This window comes from Lissotriton helveticus, chromosome 2_1, assembly GCF_964261635.1.
Source record: "Lissotriton helveticus chromosome 2_1, aLisHel1.1, whole genome shotgun sequence".
Taxonomy (NCBI): domain Eukaryota; kingdom Metazoa; phylum Chordata; class Amphibia; order Caudata; family Salamandridae; genus Lissotriton; species Lissotriton helveticus.
Genome location: NC_136059.1, coordinates 979,385,284 through 979,407,040, shown reverse-complemented (window position 1 = coordinate 979,407,040; position 21,757 = coordinate 979,385,284). Strand labels below are relative to the sequence as shown.

Sequence of the window (21,757 nt, the reverse complement as noted above, 5' to 3'; positions counted from 1 at the left end):
AAAGTCCAGAGTCATAGATTGGAAAATACCAATATCTGCACAGAACCTACTTACATTCAGGTCTTAAAACTAATAGCCACTCTTTAGCATGTGGAAAAACTTATATAACAAACACCATCCCAAGGGAAAATGATATACTTTGATGCAAAATAGACATCTATTTATAAACAGGTAAAGCAGGTAAGCACACCAGAAAAATTGAAAGTGATAACAAAAATTTATTAAAATACCTCCCACTAGGGGTTACACTCTAGAATAAAAACAATAAAAACCATAAAAAGGTCAAAGTACAAAGGGTAACCTTCCGCTTTATTTTTTGACGTTGTAATTTTAGTGCCAGGAACGAAGGCACTATTTTTGGGTGGAGTAATCCAAAAAATTGCAGAGCATCTGCGAATACAGATCAAGAATTACATGATATGGACTTTTCCCTTGAATAGTGGGCTTCTGCTGATGATACATTTGTGATATAGAGTACAAATCCTTAATTTTTTCAAGCGGGTATGGGAACTGGTTGAAGGGATAACAGTATGTTCAGGCATTACTAGGAACCAGTGGTGTCAGTTGGAGCTTTTTAGCTCTGTGTCCTGAATCTGCCTTGGTATTAGATTCAAATCTGAGTACCAAGGGATACCTTGAAACTTTGTTTTACTCGTTGTTGCTGCCGTTTTTAAAACTACAGACCCAAGCCTCGCGGAACCCGCTTCGCTGGTCCCGCATCGCCCTGTGGATCGACCGTCAGGCTCCTGTGGTTCCTGAGGGGTGTGCGACAGGTAGCAGGGCTGCGAGCGTGGAACCGGGACTCGCTTTCCCAGGAGTCCCGGTTACTCCACTGGCCGAGTCACCTGGCTCGCTCTCCCTGACCGCCCCGCCCCACCTCCATCCATTTGAAAAGGCGAGGACACAGCTGCGTCGTGGGATACCTTGAAACTTTGTTTTACTCGTTGTTGCTGCCGTTTTTAAAACTACAGACCCAAGCCTCGCGGAACCCGCTTCGCGGGTCCCGCATCGCCCTGTGGATCGACCGTCAGGCTCCTGTGGTTCCTGAGGGGTGTGCGACAGGTAGCAGGGCTGCGAGCGTGGAACCGGGACTCGCTTTCCCAGGAGTCCCGGTTACTCCACTGGCCGAGTCACCTGGCCCGCTCTCCCTGACCGCCCCGCCCCACCTCCATCCATTTGAAAAGGCGAGGACACAGCTGCGTCGTGGGATACCTTGAAACTTTGTTTTACTCGTTGTTGCTGCCGTTTTTAAAACTACAGACCCAAGCCTCGCGGAACCCGCTTCGCGGGTCCCGCATCGCCCTGTGGATCGACCGTCAGGCTCCTGTGGTTCCTGAGGGGTGTGCGACAGGTAGCAGGGCTGCGAGCGTGGAACCGGGACTCGCTTTCCCAGGAGTCCCGGTTACTCCACTGGCCGAGTCACCTGGCCCGCTCTCCCTGACCGCCCCGCCCCACCTCCATCCATTTGAAAAGGCGAGGACACAGCTGCGTCATGGGATACCTTGAAACTTTATTTTACTCGTTGTTGCTGCCGTTTTTAAAACTACAGACCCAAGCCTCGGGGAACCTGCTTCGCGGGTCCCGCATCGCCCTGTGGATCGACCGTCAGGCTCCTGTGGTTCCTGAGGGGTGTGCGACAGGTAGCAGGGCTGCGAGCGTGGAACCGGGACTCGCTTTCCCAGGAGTCCCGCTTACTCCACTGGCCGAGTCACCTGGCCCGCTCTCCCTGACCGCCCCGCTCCACCTCCTAACGGCCCTCACCCTATATATACGAGAGAGCAACGCTGCGCGGGAGCGCCTGGGGCTAAGCCCGGGCAAAGGGCGGGCCGGATCGGGCCCACCATCTAACATTGGAACTGGTGTAAGGATAAGGTAACCGATTAACGCGCCCGTCATTGTGAGTTCCCGGCTCATCTGCTATAATATGGCAACAGACAACTTGAACTCTTTGCTTCCTACGTCCGTTACTATAAGTATACTGGGCCCCTTGGATAAATATTTTGCACGTGCAAAAAGGGATATAGACAAAGAAATAGAGTTGGCAGAAAGGAGAGCAGAACGTCGCCTCTCTATAGAACTCCTAAAGCATAAACCTTTGGTACCCGTAAGAACTGAGGTAAAGGGGCCACTTTCAAATAACAATGTTACATCTGTAGGAGAGTCAGATATGGATTTATTTAATATTAATGATATCCCCCTGATTTTTAAAGAAGGCCCCCTACAAATAAACGATAAGGAGATTATAAACGTAAGTAACACGATCCAGCCATTACTGGGAACTGAAGCTCTGATTGACTTAAACTCTCCCATCATCGTGGATTACGATTTGCCACTTGTCCCTTCCCACTCTACCTATTTGGTCGGTGGAGGAGGGCTCACAAGGAGAGGCACGCTCACTTCAAACAGTTAAACTACTTGAAGGGAAAACACATAAAAAGAGAAGCCTCGAAGTGTGTCGCTCGCCACCAAGAAAAAAAAGGAGGAATACAAGGGGGAGAAAAAAGTCTTTTAACATAAAAACACCATTGCTAGCAAAGACCCCCCCCCCCGGTTAAAGTCAACAAAGTTACTGTTAATGAGGTAACAAGTAAACCGCAAGCGGATTCGAATATGCCACTAGAAGATCAGATGTATAGAGGGATAATCGAGGACATTGAACGTCTCCTTAGATCCTACATGTTTCCCCTTTTAGAAAGAGTTAAAAAGCTGGGAGAGACTATGGACCGCATTTTAGCGGGAAGGACATCAAATGAAGCCATAGGACAAAATAATTCCAAGGAAACTGGTCAAGTAAAGACGCAACTAATAGCGACCCAAAGTAAGGCCCTCCCGGAAAAAGTTCCTGTGATTAGCAATATAAGTTCTAGCCTAGCGGATACACAAACATTACATGAGGGAAAAACCAAGACTATGCCCACGAAGGTCTTCACAGCCACAGACGCAAGTAGAAGAAATGCATCACTAGATAAGCGGGTTAAAACAAAACATAAGGGTAACGTCGACCTCCCCCCAGAGTCAATGAATTATGTTATTATTTTGACTGGGGTCCCCAGGGTACAAACAGGTAGCATAGAGTCAGATACCAGTTTAAAGAATAAGGTTATACATTGGCTAAGGACGAACAGACCACTTCCACCACACCTAAACGGGGACATAGTGTCTGTGAGAAGATGTGACTGGGTGGGTGTGAGACCAAAAGATATAGAAGGCGATGTAATTATTATAAACTTTAGGGATCACCGAGTTGTCACCCATATCTCAGACTGGTATTCGGGAAGACAGGAGGGGAGTGTATCTACCCGCAATTTGACCTATTTTTATCCACAAACTATGATGAAGCCCCATGTACATCCTCTAAAAGAGGGGCACCCCAACTTCTATGCCTTTGGTAAACATAAACCATACTACACCTCAGTAAGACAAAGTTCTAATGACCCCCTATTCCCCCCATTTCCCCCCATTCGCCAATATTCTAATAGACATAACCTCCGTTTTGATCATAATCATTATTCCACTAACCCAAATCATTATTGGAATGTTCCATTACACAGCCTCCTTGATCCACTCTCTGGTATAGATCTAAATGACTGACTTGATGACTCTATAAAGAACCCAAGCAGAAAGCTAGGGAGGATAAAGTAGGCTGTGTCTAAGACACTTATAATTGAACAGACACTAGGTAGCAGGTTAAACATAAACCGAGTTAATGAAACAGGGAAGATTCAAAATAGCAAAGTTGAAAATCAGACTAGGGATGAGGAAAACACAAACATAATAGATGGGGTAACAAGGAGGGAGGAAAGGGGAAAATTGTCTTCGAACATAATAATTAAAGATAGAAATACACCTAAAATAAATAATATAACCACAAAAGCATGCCAAATAAGCGTAGTAACTTGGAATGTGTGTGGGATTGCCAACAAGGTGTCAGAAACATCATGGGGAGAGCTTGTAAACGATATAGACATACTCTGTGTCCAGGAAACCTGGGCCTTAAAAGAAGTGCACATAGATGGCTTCAAGACATTCCATGTCCCCGCAGTACCTTCCAGTCACGGTAGGCATAAAGGGGGATTATGCGTTTATGTGTCTAACCGCCTAAATACTTCAATCAGCTCAGGTAGATCAATCTCACCTTACTTCCAAGTGGTTACCATTCATCTAAATTGTAGGAATGTGTTAATAGTGGTCAACTTCTATAACAACATTGAGAATGTCCTCTTTAGGGAAGAACTACTGAAAATGTCAAAAGAAATGAGGGCGGTAAAACCCACACAAGGGAAGGATTTAATTTGGGTTTGGGTAGGGGATTTTAACGTAAATTTATGCACAGTGGAAACATGTGGTTATCAAGAAAATGGTGTGGGCGAGCAAGGGGATTGCAGCCACTTTCAACACCATATGAAAGGGGAAATCTTAAATGACATCATGGCCAAGTTTGATCTTGGGTTTGCAAATAGGTTATGCCACCCTAAGGTAAAGTTTACCCCCACTTTTTTGGCAAGGGGACTACATTCAATCATTGATTTTATTATCCTGCCCAATAGATATGGCAGTCGGGTGATGAACTTTGAGACCCTTATCTCTGGTCTGAGTGACCACCTACCAATAAAAATTCTTCTTAGTATAACGGGAATAAATACTCCCTCATTAATTGAGACCTTGGCTTGGACACAAAACTTAGCGGTTGCACGCCAAAACGGTATAGCCTTAAAATGGAGAATGGTAGACCCCGAAAAAACCTCGCAAAAAATTGTGAAAGACGCACTCCCATCATTACTCATATGCTTACAGGACAATCCTAGAAAAGGTGAGATCCTGGAGGCATTTAGTAATATCACTTGGAGCATACAGGGAGTGCTGACTAGGACGTGTTCCAGGAAGAATACTGTTAACAAAGGATGGTTCGACAACCAATGTAGCAAGACACACAAAGCCCTTAAAATGGCCTTAAAAGAAACAGTAAGGGACCATGCCACAATTACAATACTCAGGAAGGCATATAATTTAGCAAGAGTCCAAAGAAAAAAGGCCATTAAGGAAAAAGCATGGAGAGACCTAATGAACGCGGCGGAGAATAGTGACCCTAAGTTATTTTGGCAAGTAGTTAATTCACCATTCATTAATAACAAAGCGCCTGCCAAAATGGAAATTGCTATTGATGAGAATTTATGGGTTGAGTTTTTCTCAAAAGTATATTGTAATGCCCAGGAGGAGCCCCAAGCACAATGTAATTACTGCCCCATACCGCTAGAGTTTAACCTAGCGGAGGTCGTGACGGCTATAAAATCCACACAGAATAATAAAGCACCGGGGCTAGATGGGATCCCAAGTGATCTTTATAAATTGAATGTAGATCTTTGGGCTCCTGTCTGCCTACGTGTAATGGAGGCCTGTTGTGAAAAAGGCTTTGTTAAAACATGGGCGGAGTCATTAATTATCCCTATACATAAAAAGGGTGATAGGGATAGCCCATCAAATTACAGACCAATATCACTCTTAGATTCACTATCGAAAATTGCAGGCAGAGTGGTGTTGACTAAGTTGCAGGTTTGGGCAGAAGAAAAGAATATCCTTACGCCAGTACAATATGGATTCCGCCCAGGGATGGGCACAGTAGAGCAAGTTTTGAATCTCGTCCTATTACAGGGGAAATACGCTAGAGCAAAAAAAGGTTGTTTTTACGCAGTCTTCGTCGACCTTTCGTCAGCGTTTGACTGCGTGATACACAATAAATTATGGGAAACTTTAGAAGAGATGAAGGTAGACCCAGCTATTGTCCTCTTTTTGAGACAATTATATATGAATGCTACTGCTAAAGTAAGGTATGGGCTGAGCGGGGAATGCACTAGGTCTTTCCGCATACAGAAGGGGGTGAGGCAAGGATGTGTGCTGGCCCCATTCCTGTTCTCATTATATACCAACAGCCTGGAGAGGGAATTGGTAGCCAGCAACATTGATTCCCTTAAGGTGGGGAATAGACAGATCTGCTCCCTTCTGTATGTGGACGACGCTGTGCTGATGGCAAGAACAAAAGTTGGTGCCCAAAAAGCTTTAAAAAATATGTAGACTACATGGGGGAGAGGGGCCTCATCCTTAATACTAAAAAATCCTTTGTGATGGGATCTGGCAAAGGTGGGGCAAGATGCAAGCAACTTAGCGTGGCAGGCTTTCACTTACAAGCTACAAAAATATTTCCATATCTAGGAGTTACAATCGAGGCAACAGGGGCGTGGGCCACCGAGGTGAAAAACCGATCCCTAGCATTTAAACGTTCGGTTGTGGCTGTAAAGCATTTTGCATGCAAATTAGGGAAAAAACAACCAGAAATAATGCTTAGGATTTATGTGGCTAAGTGTACAAGCATCGCCCTGTATGGAGCGGGAATATGGGGATATCAGGATGTAACAGCTCTCCAAATCATCGAAAACGATTTTTTCCGATACCTTCTGTCCCTTCCAAAAAGTATCTCAGTTTACAATTGCCACATGGAACTAGGAATGGTACACCTGACAGACCTGATTAAAACGCAGCCAATTCTATTATGGAGGAGAATTTGGGTGACACCAGAATTGGCTCTAAATCGAGAAGTAATTAATGATGTCATGGCCCTGGACAATGTAAAAAGTATCAAATGGCTTGAGTATGTGAGGAAAGTTTTTGTGGATATTGAAAGGCCAGAATGGTACCACAAACCTGAGCTAATTGGGAAAATCCCCAAGAAATCTTTAAGAAACTTATGTATGGAGCATTTTAACAATCTAAGGCTTGCGAGTGAAGTCAGTAAAAGAACTGTGATTGATCACCAACCGCTACTGACTTCGTACAATATTCAACCATACTTGACCATCACGACCTTGGGGTTCGAACGCTTTGTTTTGTGTAGATTCAGGTTTAATATTTTTCACCACCTGGTCTCCTATCCGGATAAAAATGACTGGAATAGATCTCTGGCCCCCTGCCCATGTGACAATGTATCCGTTCAGTCCACCTTCCATCTTGTACTACTATGTAAATTGTACAAGAAAGAGCGCGTTAGATGGTTGAAACATTATCTGAGAAGGGGGACATGGCGACAATGTAGGCTAGCTTACTTGAATCTCCAACAACTAGGAAATCCTCTATGCATTAGGACTATGGCAATGTTTTTAAAAAGTGTGTTAAAACAACGGAATTTACTATGCATCAATGTCTAATCGATTAACTATTTCAAACAATTTAATACTTTTTTTATCTATTATGCGTACTTTGTAATGTGAAATATGAAATGCTTTTATGATTTTTAAAGATGGAGAAAATCGAATAAAGCTTTGAAAATTGAAAATTGAATTGAGTACCAAGTACCACCCTTTATTACTTAAGCCTCAAAGTCATGAAGGACACAAGTCTAGGGCTTACTAAGGGAGGTGGTGTATGCTAAGATCTCAGAACTCATCAGAGACAATAATACCAATCAATAGCACTGCAACTCCTGCCAGTATTTTTACTTTGAAAAGAAAAAAACACTTTATTCAGCACCCTGCTAAGTACTATGCACGAAATACAAAATAACAGGTAGACATGGCAAACCTATTGGCTTTGGAAAAGTGCTTTTTATCATTAATCAACCACGACTATAAGCTTTCACAGCAAGCTGCCATGGACAATAAAACGTCCGTGTAAACTGTGACAAAAGGTTTTCATTCTCAATAAGCCACTGCCTATTGGCCTAGCTACAGGTTTTCATGATAAACCACCCTCTGCCTACAGACTTCAACAGATGTCTTTCCCTGAGAATGGGCCTCTGCCTTTTGGCTTTACAAAGGCTTCAGCACAATCAGTAACCCACGGCTTATGTGGCACACCAGGCGAGTAAAGAGTTTGTAGTTTCCTTCCTGGCATACTCCTTACAAGCATGCACACAAAGGCTCCCTTGAAGCGGGGCTTTAAATTCAAATATCTGTACAACCAATGGATGTTTTGGGTGCAGGTTGTGGGGTTTGAACGTTTACAAACTCACTTGCGACTCCACTGAACACTCCCAGAACCTGAAGGATATCTGAGGTCCGTTTGCTGGCAATCATAGGCACAGACTGATGTTTTCAGGCAAGTCAGCTCAGCACAGTTGCTTGTAGAGCTGAACCCTCCGCCCGCCTCGCAGTTTTTACAGATGATTCTCTGGTCTTCTGCCTTGCTTCCTCAGACAGCAAGCCTCTGACTTGTGATTTCTTCCTCTGGGCAGCTGTTCCTCCTGCAGGGATAGACTCATATCACTCTCTTTAATCTAAGTCGGCTTCCTCCTTTAAAGCAGAGTCACCCTGGCCTTCTACCAAACACCAAGTCCCATGCACAGTTCTCTAGCTGATGCAGTCCAGTAATCCCCCAAATCCAGCATACAGTTCCTCCACATTGGGCCTCTTTTCAAGTGCTGTCCCCAACCTGGCAGAAGTGCAGAGTTGGCTGTCAAGGACCCCAGCCATGAAACTCAGAACTCTTAACTTCCACACTGCGGTATCCAGCTTGTACAATGGTCAGTGAGAAATCTCTGGAACAGTGAGTTAGTGTTCCTGTCCTGTTTTAATCCTTGACAGGTAGACACAGATCTGAATTCCAGATCCTTTCTCTGTTTTGGATTAGGGCTGGCTGCAGGGCCAGGGATATCTCTGACACGGGCTGTCCATCCACATATCATTTAGGGCTAGATGTAGGTAATTAAAATTTACTGATTCGAAAATACCGAATTTTACCGATTCGGTAAATGCTATGTGGGTAAAAAAATCGGTAAAAAATACTGAATCGTTAAGATTCGGTATTTACCAATTCCGTATTTGACATTCATTCCTATGGGCCTGAAGGCCCATAGGAATGAATGTCAATTACCGAATCGGTAAATACCGATTCAGTAAAATAGGGAAAGAGTCATGGGTGTCACTTTGACACCCTGTTGCACCCCTGAATAGTGCTGGTGTGCACATGTGGCATTTTAGTCTGCTAATTTGGCAGAAGAGGAGTAGAGCTTGGTGTTCTTTGACAGGTTGTGGAAAGCAAAAGTACACAAGCGAGAAAGGCGTCCTCACTGTCCAGTGTATAAACCTGTCTGCAGTTAAGCTGCCAGAGATATCTGAAGCAAGAAGGGATAGGGGCGGCCAGGACACTTCAAAGGGGGGGTCACCACAATCCGCAGGACCTTAATGGTTGAAAATCTTGTGGCAAATAGTACACGGCTTTGAAAGACACCCGATGCCTTAAAGGGAGCCAGTGCAGCATTGCTTGAGGTGGGGCCGATGGTGAGTGTCTAGGCAGATTTAATTGTAGCCGAGCTGCCATATTCTGCACCCGCTGTAGTCTCCCTAATCAATCCTGTGCCACCCCGAGATACAGGACATTACAGTAATCCAGCCTCGACAGGATTAAAGACTGGATCACTGTATTTCTGGCTGCTTCTGGCAGAAAGACAATATATCTTTTTAAGGTCATTAAGATTCCAACGTATTGCCCCGCGAGACTCGTAATTTGGTTGTCCAAAGATAATTCCGAGTCCAACCAGATTCCTGAGTTTTTCGCTTTGGCTTAGGTGTAGGTAACTTGCCTAGAGAGTCAGGCCACCAGGCCGTAGACCAAATTGTAGGCTGTTTTCCAAGGATGAGGACCTTGGTCTTCCCTGCTTTAATCTTCAAACAGCCAAGGCTCATCCTTTCAGCCACCTCTAATAAGCAGGAATGGAGCATTAGTAGCATCTTGAGACAGTGTGAATATCAGCTTGAAATCAATAGAGAAAAGTGTCCCTCCTCTCTGATTATAATCATTTGTGCCCGCCACTTCCAGTTCCTTTCAACCCAGGAAGAGAACTGTAGTCACTCTCAAGTGGGGGTGCCCTTTGTGTGCTTCACCTGACCTTAGAACTACGCTTCCGGTCTTAAGACCTTGTTTTTGAGACAAAAATTTGGATGAAATATACTGCAACTTTCCAAGCATTTTATCACAGTGCAGGGTTCCAGAGCGATGCAGGATCATTTGCTTCCCATCAATGGTGATTCTGATATCAAAGATTGACGTATTTGTCTGATATTAGGTTACTGGTGTGAATCTATAGTCTAAACTTCGGTTCCTGAAGTGATAACACAGTTCCTGAGAGGAGAAATCACACTGGCACATTGCTGTAGGAACTCAACATCAATAGTGACATCACCCCAGTGACATGATATCATACTTTGGCTTCACCCAGGCACCTGCCATTATTGTGTCCACTACCTACGAATCCAATTTCAAACTATGATATCACTCATAGAATTTGTCATTAGACTGTGACATTACTCCAGGAACTTGATATTGTTCTGTACCATCACTACAAGAACTGTTTGGGAGGCTGTAAAATCGTATTACAGGGGCCTAATATCAGAATACAAATCTCTGCTGGAACCTGAAATCTGTTCCACGAGGAGCCAAAGCGCTCTCAAGCTTAAGGCATGGGGTATGGAAGACCAAGTCCCCATAATTATATCATGCCTACGCTTTACTGTGTTCAGTGTTTATTTGTTTACTTTGGGTATTTTCCAATACTTCCCAAAATTCTCATATTCAAGGGTTATCGTTTTTTTTTATATTTTGAAGTCACAATCAGTTGGAGAAACCTTGTTTTTCCAGTGTTTGCTGAAGTTTTTGTAGTACTTGCGTGTTTGGCACACCAATAAGTCATAATATGGAAAACGTTCTTTGAAAAATAGTTCAAAAACCTGCATCGAGTACCATAAAGATGCTTCATTGAAAGGAAAGGGTGTTCTAGACGGATACTGCAACACATCCTCTCTTGCCAGTTTTCATACATTGTTGCATAAAATATCTGTAACTTATCCTGTACAGTTCTTTGACTACTAACTGGCAAATACTTCAGCAGTGAACATGGTGCAAGACCAACGTCATTGAAAGCGTCCCCCAGCTTTTTATCAAGTTTTACTTCAAGGTCAATCATATGTTTTGTTAAGCCATTTCTGAGTCTAACTTTTTTAATGTTGTGAACTATACGACTGCAGTCATATTCTCTTGTAGAGAGTAAAGGATTCTATACACTTTTTTAACCTCACTCTCAATGTATGTTCCAAGGGCTCTGCACGAATAGGCTTTTGTATCAGCACTCAGAAGAAAATCTGTGAGCAGTCCCCTCATGGAGAGGGGTCGCGCTCACTGCCCCAAGCACAGAAAACGCCTTCTGAACGATACAATTGGAATCACTTTCTCTTTTATGCTTTAGAAGTTGCAAACGGATAAATATTTCCTTTTGATCCAAGATGCACTCTAAATAGTGTGCAGAACGTACAACTATAGAAAACAAAAAAGTGAAGGGGGGAATTCCTGAATTCATCTCAACGACTGGTAATTACTCTGGAGACCAACCAACCCAGTCATGATTTTTGTTTGCCCACCATGCCACCTCAGACAAGAGAGAGCCACATGCCTTGCTCCATAGGAACCGTCCAGGCCACACTGCCAGGCCAGGTCCTTCTAAGCGTGTATTCAAGCATACTCAGACTGGTTTCAGCCTTTTAAGGCCTCATTGGTAGAGTGCAACTTGAGTCCTGTGGCAGTTCAGGATGATCTGTTCCCTTGGAGAACAGGATCAGTGCTGATTTGCATGGGACTGGCCTCTGTCTGAAGTGGAACTATGGGTGAGGAAGGATGGGATGGAATGCTACCCAGAGTGATTGTCAGTGGTTTAGATGATGTGCAAACATACCTCACATCACCTTCGGTGTGTTTGAGAATGTACAACAAAGTCAGCTGTTTTTTAAATCATTTCTAGTAAATAGCATGAGTCTCTGACTGGGAAGGCCTTGTACTCGACTTCTTTGTGATGGGTCTTCACGTAATTTGTCTTGTGATGAGCAGATGGTAAGGAACTGGCGGAGGACGGTGATAATCTTCACCAGCTCCTCCCCCACTAACTAGAGTGACCATTAGCCTGCACACAGTCAAACTACAGTGGTAAAAACAGGCAAGGGGGATTGGGAGTAAAGAGAAACATTGTAACTCACTGATGTGTAGCACCCAATTAATTCTACCATCATGCCATTCGGGAATAGTAATTGGGGAAAATAGACTTCAGCACTTTTAAATTAAAGAAAAAGTCACTTTTGAATAACTCAGCAAGCATAAATTAAATTTCAACATACTATATAAACCATTCAGTTGGACTGTTAGCGAGGTAAGTGTGGTGCACCTAGAATACCTTTTCAGAAAGGATGGTGCTGAAGAGTGGAGAGGCTGTTCCTTTGGAGACCACCAGAAGGAGGTAGAGAGATTGCAAGTGTGGTGCAAGTAACATTTGAGAACAAATAGAGGTACATGCAAAATCCCAACCTCTGTGGCTGAAGGAGGTGGAGCGCAGGGAGAAAATATAAAAAGTGAGGGAGCTAAGAAATGGTGGATGAACTGTTGACTGCAAAACCCTGCTAAGTGCAATGTTGTTAGGTGCACAGGGTCTCCATGGTCCTCCTAAATTAAAGCATCTTGCCAAATAATCTGGAAACTCTTCCCTTTCACACCAAAACACCCTTTATGCGCAAGTGTGCTAGCTTCCACGAACACAAGGTGGTATAGAGTATGTGGCTTCAGCGACCCCTTAGTCTACTTCTCACTTCAGTTCTTGGTAACTTGAATAGCTTCCTTACAAGTTAGCTAGAAGAATCGCTGAAGACGCATACAACATCACTCCAGTTCTTAACAATCCTATCAAGCTTGATTTGGTGCAATACTGCAATTCAAAATTCATGAAGGTTTCTAAAACATCCAGATCAGCAATGGTAGTACAGCAGACTCGCCTATTTGCTGCTCGCAAAATATGATAAGTTCTTTCAGTGCTGGATCCATGTACAACTCTGAGGTTTCATCCACAGTGATAAAAATCTTTACAACACCATGGAAAAATATATTCAATGCCAGCCTGGAACACATCAATGTTTGTATTAGTATAGCTGTTAGATTGAAAAATTGATACAGACATTTGTCTTTGTAATCGTAATCATTAAAGGGCAAGACCCCAATTGGATCTTGCCTATGACGTCATATGGTCTAATCAAAATCCAATATGGCCGACAAATATCAAAAAATCATTTGAAATCTTCTGATTTGCATCAAATTTGGCACAAAAGTTCATGTGTACATGTCAGTGCATGTCATGTTTATGCCTATGTTGGATCTAGAGTGTTACGTCATAAATATAAAACCGAAATGGCTGCCAAAAAGTACGACAGGAATACTTAACACTGCAGCAAAAGTAAATTTATAATTTGCATCATTTGTATTCTTACAACACATACTATGAACATGTGGATAGTGTTTCCATTGTAATTAAACCATATAAGACTATATTAAACTCTGATAACATTTCTATAATATGAAGCAATGATGATTCGAGTTTGTATTCTGTCTTAGTCTTGATAACAGTTCCACTGCAAAAACAAAGGCTGGTGCACTGGAGGCTCACCTTTCAGCATTTGTATTGATTTTGGCATGAAATTTTGCACCCACAACAAATACGTTCTTTGTAGACCTCAGATGCCTCCAGAATGGTTGTCCAGTGTGGTACCATTACTCCATCAATCTGCTTTCAGCCCGAATCACTCAAATTTGGCAATACTTTCATGGGCACTTAAGTCTGACCCCAAACATGGCCTCCTTGGTACACAGATTGTTTTACATGTTGAAGAAGAGGTCCATGTTAGAAATGGGATTCCTGGTTGGCTGAGGTATGCACCCAGGCCAGGCAGGAACCACCACTCTAGTCAGGGTAAGCTAGATACACACTAGAAGATAACCTGTGCTCACCCTTTTTAAGGTAAGCACGTTGTAGTCAGGCTTATCTAAAGAGGCACTGTGTAAAGTATTTGTACAACAAACAAAAACACACACAGTAACACAATAAATATTCCACAAAAAGACTCCACACAGGTTTAGACAAATTGAGAATATTTATCTGAGCAAAATAATACCAAAACAACAAACATCAGTTGAAGTCAAGATCTGAATTTTTAAAAATGAAATGCAAAAACAGTGCTTAGAAGTCACTAACTTTTAAAAATGTACTTGAGGTCACAAGGGACCAGTGCAAATCCAAAGTTCAGGCCGATCGCGATGGAGGGCAGGCTGGCTACAGGACCCACGCAGGGCACACTGAGAAAGTACCTTAGAGGGAGCAAAACGTTGACGCTGGGGGCACGATGCGTGGATCTTTTCCATGCAGTCGGGTCGCTGCGTCGTCGTTGAGCTTGGCTGAGGGGAAGGCAATGAGTCGTTGTCGAGCTGCGCAGAGCATCATTGTCTGCGTGCGCAGGCTGCAGAACTGCTGTCGTCTAACAGCCTCTGTGTCAAAGAGCGATGCGTCTACTTCAGTCAGCACAAAGGTGATGATGCGTTGGTTTTGCTGCTAAACAGCTTCAGAACCCATTTCTGAGGCCCAAAACTTGGAGAGGGTACCAGGACTCACAGAAGGCAAAGTCCAGCAGCAACCGCAGAATTGCATGAAGTCATTTGTGTCCCTAAGACTTCAGAAAACCGAAGGCAAGTCCTTGATGATTACTTAGAGGGAAGGCAGATTCCAGCTCTCCTTCAACAGAGTCGGGAAGAAACAGGCAGTGGGGCAACAAGCATAAAAGCAGTCCTTCCAGAAAAGCAGTCCAGTTGAGTCCTTTATGCAGCACATCAGTCCTTCTGACAGAGGTTCAGTTCAAGATCCAGAAGTGTCTGATTGTAGGGGATCAGAGACCCAGTACTTAATCCCAAAAGTGCCTTTGATGTAGGGGGTGAATTCAAAGCAGCTCTCCGAAGTGCACAAGAATCCCTTTCAACCCAGTCATGTCTACCAGGCTATCTGTGGGGTGTATAGCAGTTATTTGTGTGTGTATAAGACACTGCCTATATTAAAGTGTAAGTGTCAGCCCCTTTCATTCCTCCTTGCCCAAGAAGACCCATCAAAATACAGATGAGCCTCTCCTTCCTGTGTTTGTGGCTGTCTAGAGGGAATACACAAAGTGTGTCTGGTACTCACCCCAGTCATGTATTTAAGACAGGCTGACAAGCATATAGAGAAGTAAGTGCAGAGAAATGTCCACTTGGCATTCCAATGATATGAAATATGAAAAAGCTTCTCCTCTCTGAGCAGTAATTACAGCTTAAAAGTCTATTAAGGAATTCCCATCGCTGGCCTATGAGAGGGTTAGGCCTCACAGTAGTGAAAAGCAAAATAGGTTGTTTGTCACTACCAGCACATTAAAAAAATAAAAGTACATGAATTACCTTCTACTTACATAGCACCCTGCCCTTACGGTTACTAATGGCCTACCTTACGAGTGCCGTATATGTAATAAAACAGGAGTTTAAGGCTTGACAAGCAGTTTTAAATATCAAGTCGAAGTGGCAGTAAACTGCACACACAGGCACTGCAATGGCAGGCCTGAGACAAGTTGGAAAGGCTACTTCTGTGGGTGGCACAATCAGTGCTGCAGGTCCACTAGTAGCATTTGACTTACAGACACTGGATATGTTATACTACTTTACATGGGAATTACTAGTAAAACAAATATGCCAATCAGGTATACACCTATGTCACCATGTTTAGGGGAGTAGCACATGCACTTTAGCACTGGTTAGCAGTGGTAAAGTGCACAGAGTCCTAAAGACAACAAATGATTCAGCAAAAACAGGAAGTAAAAGGCAAACAGTCTGGGGAAAGACCACCCTCTGGATGACAGGTCTAACAGTGGGATGTTTTCAATAGTGCTGTTTCCACTTGCAACCATGAATTGGCAAGCACCGTTTATTTCATACAATGGAAAAGTGCAGCTATCCATTAGTACAATTAATCTCTCGACATTTCCGAAGTAAACACAATCAACATAACTTGGTCGATCTGACAGAAATTTAAATGCTGGAGTAGCAGAAGAGAGCAAAAAGAACAATTGATGGACATCCAGGTGTCATAAGCTCCTTTTGTTCCCTCGCCAATGAAAAGCTGATGTGGTGTCGCAACCAGTAACAGCATGGAAAAAGGGCAGAGATTCACATATATCATTGCCTAAGCTTGCTGCAATACTGTGAGCTTGTATGGAGCAGAACTTTTTCCTGTACCAAATGATAACCACAATTCTTGACATCCAATGTTTTTAAAATTAGCAATCGCAAGAACAACTGCATCGATATCTACTGAACGAATCATTATTTTGGAATGACTTTCAGTTGCTGCATGGAAAGACTGAAGCATAACTTGTGTGCTTCCGCATGATTGCAAGGCGATATCATTTTGAAATTCAGAATTGGTGTGGAACTTGCAATTTCATCCTGACTGGTGACAATTTCTTGTTTCCCTTCGATGTTAATAAGTTGCACATGCCTACCCAGTAAACCAAGCGACTCTGTTTTGTTTTCGTCTTGTCTAAGGAAACTATGCCAATCTTTGGGTACAGGAGTGCTAGGTTCAACTTGCTTGCGAAGAACCTCACCTCATTTTTTCGAACACTTTGCTTGATGCTTCCAGTAACATATATATCCCACACAAGATCCAATCATTTCACTTTCCTCGCTTGAGTTTCTATGTAGGGTATAAAAACTGTTGAAGCTAATCATTAAATGTTTTACAAGACTTGGAAGGTAGCATATTTACTATAGCTGCACCATCTAATATATTTACATCCACCTCTGGAGCAGCTTTGTGTATGGTGGTACTTCCTGCTACACAGTCCAATAGCTGTGACTTCTGTTCTTGTCTGAGTTTCCTATTCACAGATATAAATGGCGGAAAAGACTGATTCTCCTGCTCGAAAAATCCTTCCAAATTACCATTTCTTGTCTGACACCCGATATATAATCTAGCAAACAGAGTGCAATTACTTTTTAACAAGGAATAGTTTGTCTTCGGATTCCGACGTTTTAAACAGGTTGAGTACTTGAAGTAGGTTCCTTGGTATTGTATCTGTTATGGGCTCTGAACACCTTTGCAACACCTCATGAAAATTATATTGCGATCTACGTATTTCATATGCTATTTTCACTGATATGACAACTGTAGCAGGCATAACTTCGTTGTTGTCCAGATTGTATAGAACACAGCTCTTCTCCATAAACGGATTACCAATTTCCTCAGTTGGGTACAGTAGAGATTTGACATCTTTTGCAAAAGATTTTTGTGCACTAGGTATTTGTTCACGGTGGCATAGGTTGTTTTTTTTGGGCATTCATGAATGTTTTTTCAAATTAATTTACAACCCTGGAAATCTCTGGCCCAGATATCATCCATCTTCTGAGAGCTCCTGGATTTCTCACCAGACTACAGCACCGCCATCTCCCTTGATGATAGCATTTTCTAGCTCATTATGTTGATCTAGAGCAATTGATGAGAATGCGCGGTTGCTTTTATTGACAACAAACTTTGTTTTACAAAACTCTGAGTGAATGTTTGGGTGGCGTTCTGCTTGTGTCACAAATCCATAACAATTGTCCAAAGATGGAAGTGTGGGTGCGTGTTTGATTTCCACTTAATCCAGTTAGAAAAATCCCTTATTTCTTCATGAGATTGTCTGGATTCAAGATAACTTTGATAAGCCTTCCTTTTAATATGTACAGCGCAGCAACAGTAATTTGATGTGCATGACGTTTACGGGTTAACTGGGAAACCTTCAATATATCATCAGCGTTTCCTACCGTGGTGATGTTCGCACTAACATACTTGTCGAAAGGCAAGTCTCTAAGTAATTTTAAGAAAGTTTTAAGAAAGTAATTTTGATATTAAGTCCCCCGCCCCATCATCACAACATATTTATCTTCATCATATAGATCTGGTACATCCCTTTGAATTTGTTTTGCAAGGGCAAAGAGAGGTTGGCCCATTGAAATAATAGGTGTTTGTCATGGATTGAGATAATGAACAGACTCTTTAATGACTTTCGTGCAATGCATGACCATGGATTTAGAATGAGCACTTTCTGTAAACGGCAGCAACAATGCAGTAGTTAACAGTGGTCTGTTGATAGGTGGTAGCAATGATGTATGGTATGCCAAAGATGTGCTTTCATCAAAGGAAATATTTCCACTCTCAGCATTGCCGATCACTTGTTCATGCCATTTACATACATAGGTGTTAGCAGCATCAATTAGATCACTTAGGCGATCAACTACTACGGATAATAATTGAAGATAATCTGTATTGTTCATTGAAGCTGGTTTGATATTTGCATACAGTATTGGGAGATTTTAAATCTGATTTGACTTCGCCATATTAGTATTGATCAATACAATCCCACAATCAATTACTTCTAGTTCTTGTTATGTGTGTTGTGTCAGAGTTATTGCTGTTCCATGGAAGGAGTCTAGCTGTCATGGACCTTGGGTTATGATCTATGTTATCAGTATTTCCACTGGTGAATACTTGCAATTTCAGTTTTGTTGGAAACACAACTTGTTCACTCACAGTGAGCAAATGCTATTTCCTAAGTCCGCAGATATTTGCAAAACCCTGTCACATGAAATACAGGTGCCTAGTTTATGGAACTTACATTTAAGTTCTCGATTTCTAGTTTGACTGTGGATAGAAAGCAATCTTTATGGACAGAGGAGTTTCTTTGTTGCTGTTATGACTAGGACTATGCCTGTTGTTGAATTCTTTACACAGGTAATCATCAGTAATTTGGAAATAGACAATGTTATATTTATAGTGATTGTTTCACAGGAATACTGATCTCTTACGTCAGATCCATCAAGTAACCTTTTAATAAGTACAAGAATGGATTGCGAAACTGATGGGTTTCTACAATCATTCACAGACGTTCTATTGAAGTTTTCAGATTTATGCATCATTCCCTCCTAACAATGTTTGCTGCATTAGCAGTACTTACGGGGGCAAAATCTGACTTATCACAGCCAAATGCTTGGGTATCCTATATCATCTTCGAAAGCTGACAGGACATCTCTTCCTTCATTGTATGCCTTCAAACCTCTTGTATTTCTGAGAATGTTCTTTTAGTCTTGTTGAGTTACCTTACCTGCAGTGGAATCGAGCTGCTTTACTCTGCTTGCGTAAAGGTTTACTAAGTCACATAGTTTGAAAATAGTTTTAACATCTCCCACTCTACTTGAGGTCTCACTAGGTGATTCGTTTTTGTTCTTGCATACACTGTGTGCTCTGTTATAGAGCCCAACTAAACATTTATGGTTGCATTCAGCATCTTGTACATGCATATCACCCATAGCCAATTTTGCAATAATTGCTGTATCTTGTACTAACTCTGCACACTGACGAACATTAGCATCTACATCATCTGTTTTCGCTTTCTGCATTACAGATGTATCTGATTTATTGCAAAAGAAGCATTATTGGGGGGGCGTGACCTAGCAATCCAGCATTGTAGACGCGAGTTAGGCAAGCTCCGCCAGCCCAATGACAAAATCCTACATTTATCCTGTTTTGCCAGTCAAATTCCCCACCAAAGCCCCCTGTGGTGGTCGAGTCCTGAGTGGCGGTACTCGGACCGGGAGAAGAGTCGAAACTGAGAAGTTTGCAGCGGCAGTCAGGAGGTGCGACAGAGAGGCCTTGTGAGCTGACCCGCGGCGGCGTCATTGGAGCAGCCACAAGGGCAGACGCGAGCGTCAGTGCTGATTTGTCCGGAGGCCGGTGAGGTCTGGCGGTGAAACGCCTAATCCCATGGGGCTGGCATCTATTTGGCGGGCTGCCCGAGCATCAGACTCCGTCATGGGGCCAGACGGGGCCCGTGCGGCACGCCATGGGGCTGTCGCCGAGGCCTCATCGAAGATCGGAGGCCCGGCGCTCGAGGCCTCGTCTCCTGGGCAGCAACCGATTGGAGTTTGCAGGACTTGTGTGGGTCCACAGCCGTTGGGCCACGTGGGCCCTGTGCAATTGCTCTAGGGGCAGAAAGTCAGTGACGCCATGGAAGGGAAGTACACCACGGCCTGCTCCCCTTTATAGATTGCCCCGGTCAGTAACCGTGCGCGCTGCAATACAGGTGAGGAGGCAGCGCGGATTGTGGGCCTTGAGTGGAGGTGCACTTTGGGGTCGGTACCGAACTCTGTGCAGGGGTAGGAGGCCCTATTCTGCAGTCTGCAGTGCTTTGGTGGATGTCAGCCAGGGGAACAGTGATTGGGGGGCTGGCCCGAGACAGCTAGACAAGTCCAAGGTGTCCTTCGCTGTGAAGAGCTGGGCCAGAACATTGCATTAACGGTGGAGACTGGTGTGGGGGTCGGTGGGCCTTCCTGGTTGTCTGGAGGTGGCACCTGATGGGACAGTGGGACACCCATTGCCTGGCGGTGGCACCTGATGGGACAGGGGGACACCCATTAGGTGGGGGGGACACGACTGTCCGCGGAAGCGGCCGGGCTAGCACCCGGTGCTGTTTGTGGGAGGGAGGTTTCTACCTGTGTCCTGTATGTTCAGAGGCCTGAACCTGCAACAGATCACATGAGCCTGTGAGAAGTGGAAATCGGCGGGAGGTGTGCAGAGTCCCCGGGGTTTGTGCTGGAAGCCTGGCTGGGTGGCAGCTAAACCACCACTTTAGAAGACAGGCATCCGAACGCCACCATGATGAAGGACAAACCAGTGGGAGGATCCTCAATCAGAGCACACTAGACCGCTTTACTACAGGGGTCTCTACTGCAGACTAGGAAGGGGCACAAGGGGGCATCCCAGACAATGCAGCGCTCATGGCGGCCATCACACAGTCCAGGGTTGCATTGGAAACAAAGATTGGAGAGGTGGGCTCTGACGTCACACTCCTGCGGCAAGATCGTTGAGATCCAGTAGAACACATTACTGAGGCCGAAACCATAGTCTCCGAAGTGGAGGATTCAGACGTCACACTGCAGAAACAGGTAGAATCGCTGGAGTCGATCACCAGAGGCCTGGCATCATGGGTGGAGGAGTCGGAGGGCAGGGCTAGAAGAAACAACCTCCGCTTTGTGGGTTTCCCAAAAGGATGTGAAGGGGGGGACATTGAACAGTTCCTCACTCGGTGGCTGGTGAGCTGGCTCCCCTCAGAGTTGTTGTCCAGTTGTTTAGCTATCGAAAGAGCGCACAGGGCCCTGATGCAGAAACCGCCCCTGGGTGCCAGACCAAGACCTGTCATTGCTAAGATCCTGAATTACCATGACAGAGATGTGATCTTGAAACAGGCTAGACTGAAGGAACCTCTGCTGTACAAAAACACTTGGATCCTCATATTTCCGGACCATACCAGACAAGTCCAGCAGAAATGACAATCATTCATGGCAGCTAAGGCCCGACTCCGTGAGCTGAAACTTCCCTACGCATTGTTGTATCCAGCCAAGCTGCAGTGGTCTATCAGTCCCGTACTCTCTTTTTCGAATCGCAAGAGGATGTCTTCAACTGTACGGATGAAACTGTAAAACTCCGGCGCCGCACGTCGCCCAGGTTGTAGTCTGATTCGTCGTCCAGTGATGTCGTCCGCAAACCACCCAAACCTAAGATCAAAGGCTCCAGGAGGTCGAGATCGAGACGCCGCTCCAAATCCTGCAGTGATCCTAGTAGATCTTCATCTGTGCCTCGGCAGGGATCGTCGGCATCATAGTAGTGTCATGATGTTCTTGGATGGGGGACTGTTGCTGCCTTATGTTCAGCGCGACGAAAAGTAAGCAGGGGCTAGTACCTCTGTTCGAATTCCAAAAAATGGAACGTCCATTGACTATGGCTTCCGTTGATGTCAACAAGCCACCTCCGCCGCAAAAGATACTTCAGCTGTTTTGAGGTTTGGGGATGTTGGGGAAT

At 44.0% G+C, this 21,757-nt stretch overlaps 1 protein-coding gene across 1 annotated transcript in view; it reads left to right on the top strand.

Moving 5' to 3' along the window:
- Positions 1-21,757, top strand: part of DMRT1 (doublesex and mab-3 related transcription factor 1) — a 906,587-nt gene that overhangs the window by 577,558 nt on the left and 307,272 nt on the right. The gene's annotated exons all lie outside the window — the stretch shown is intronic.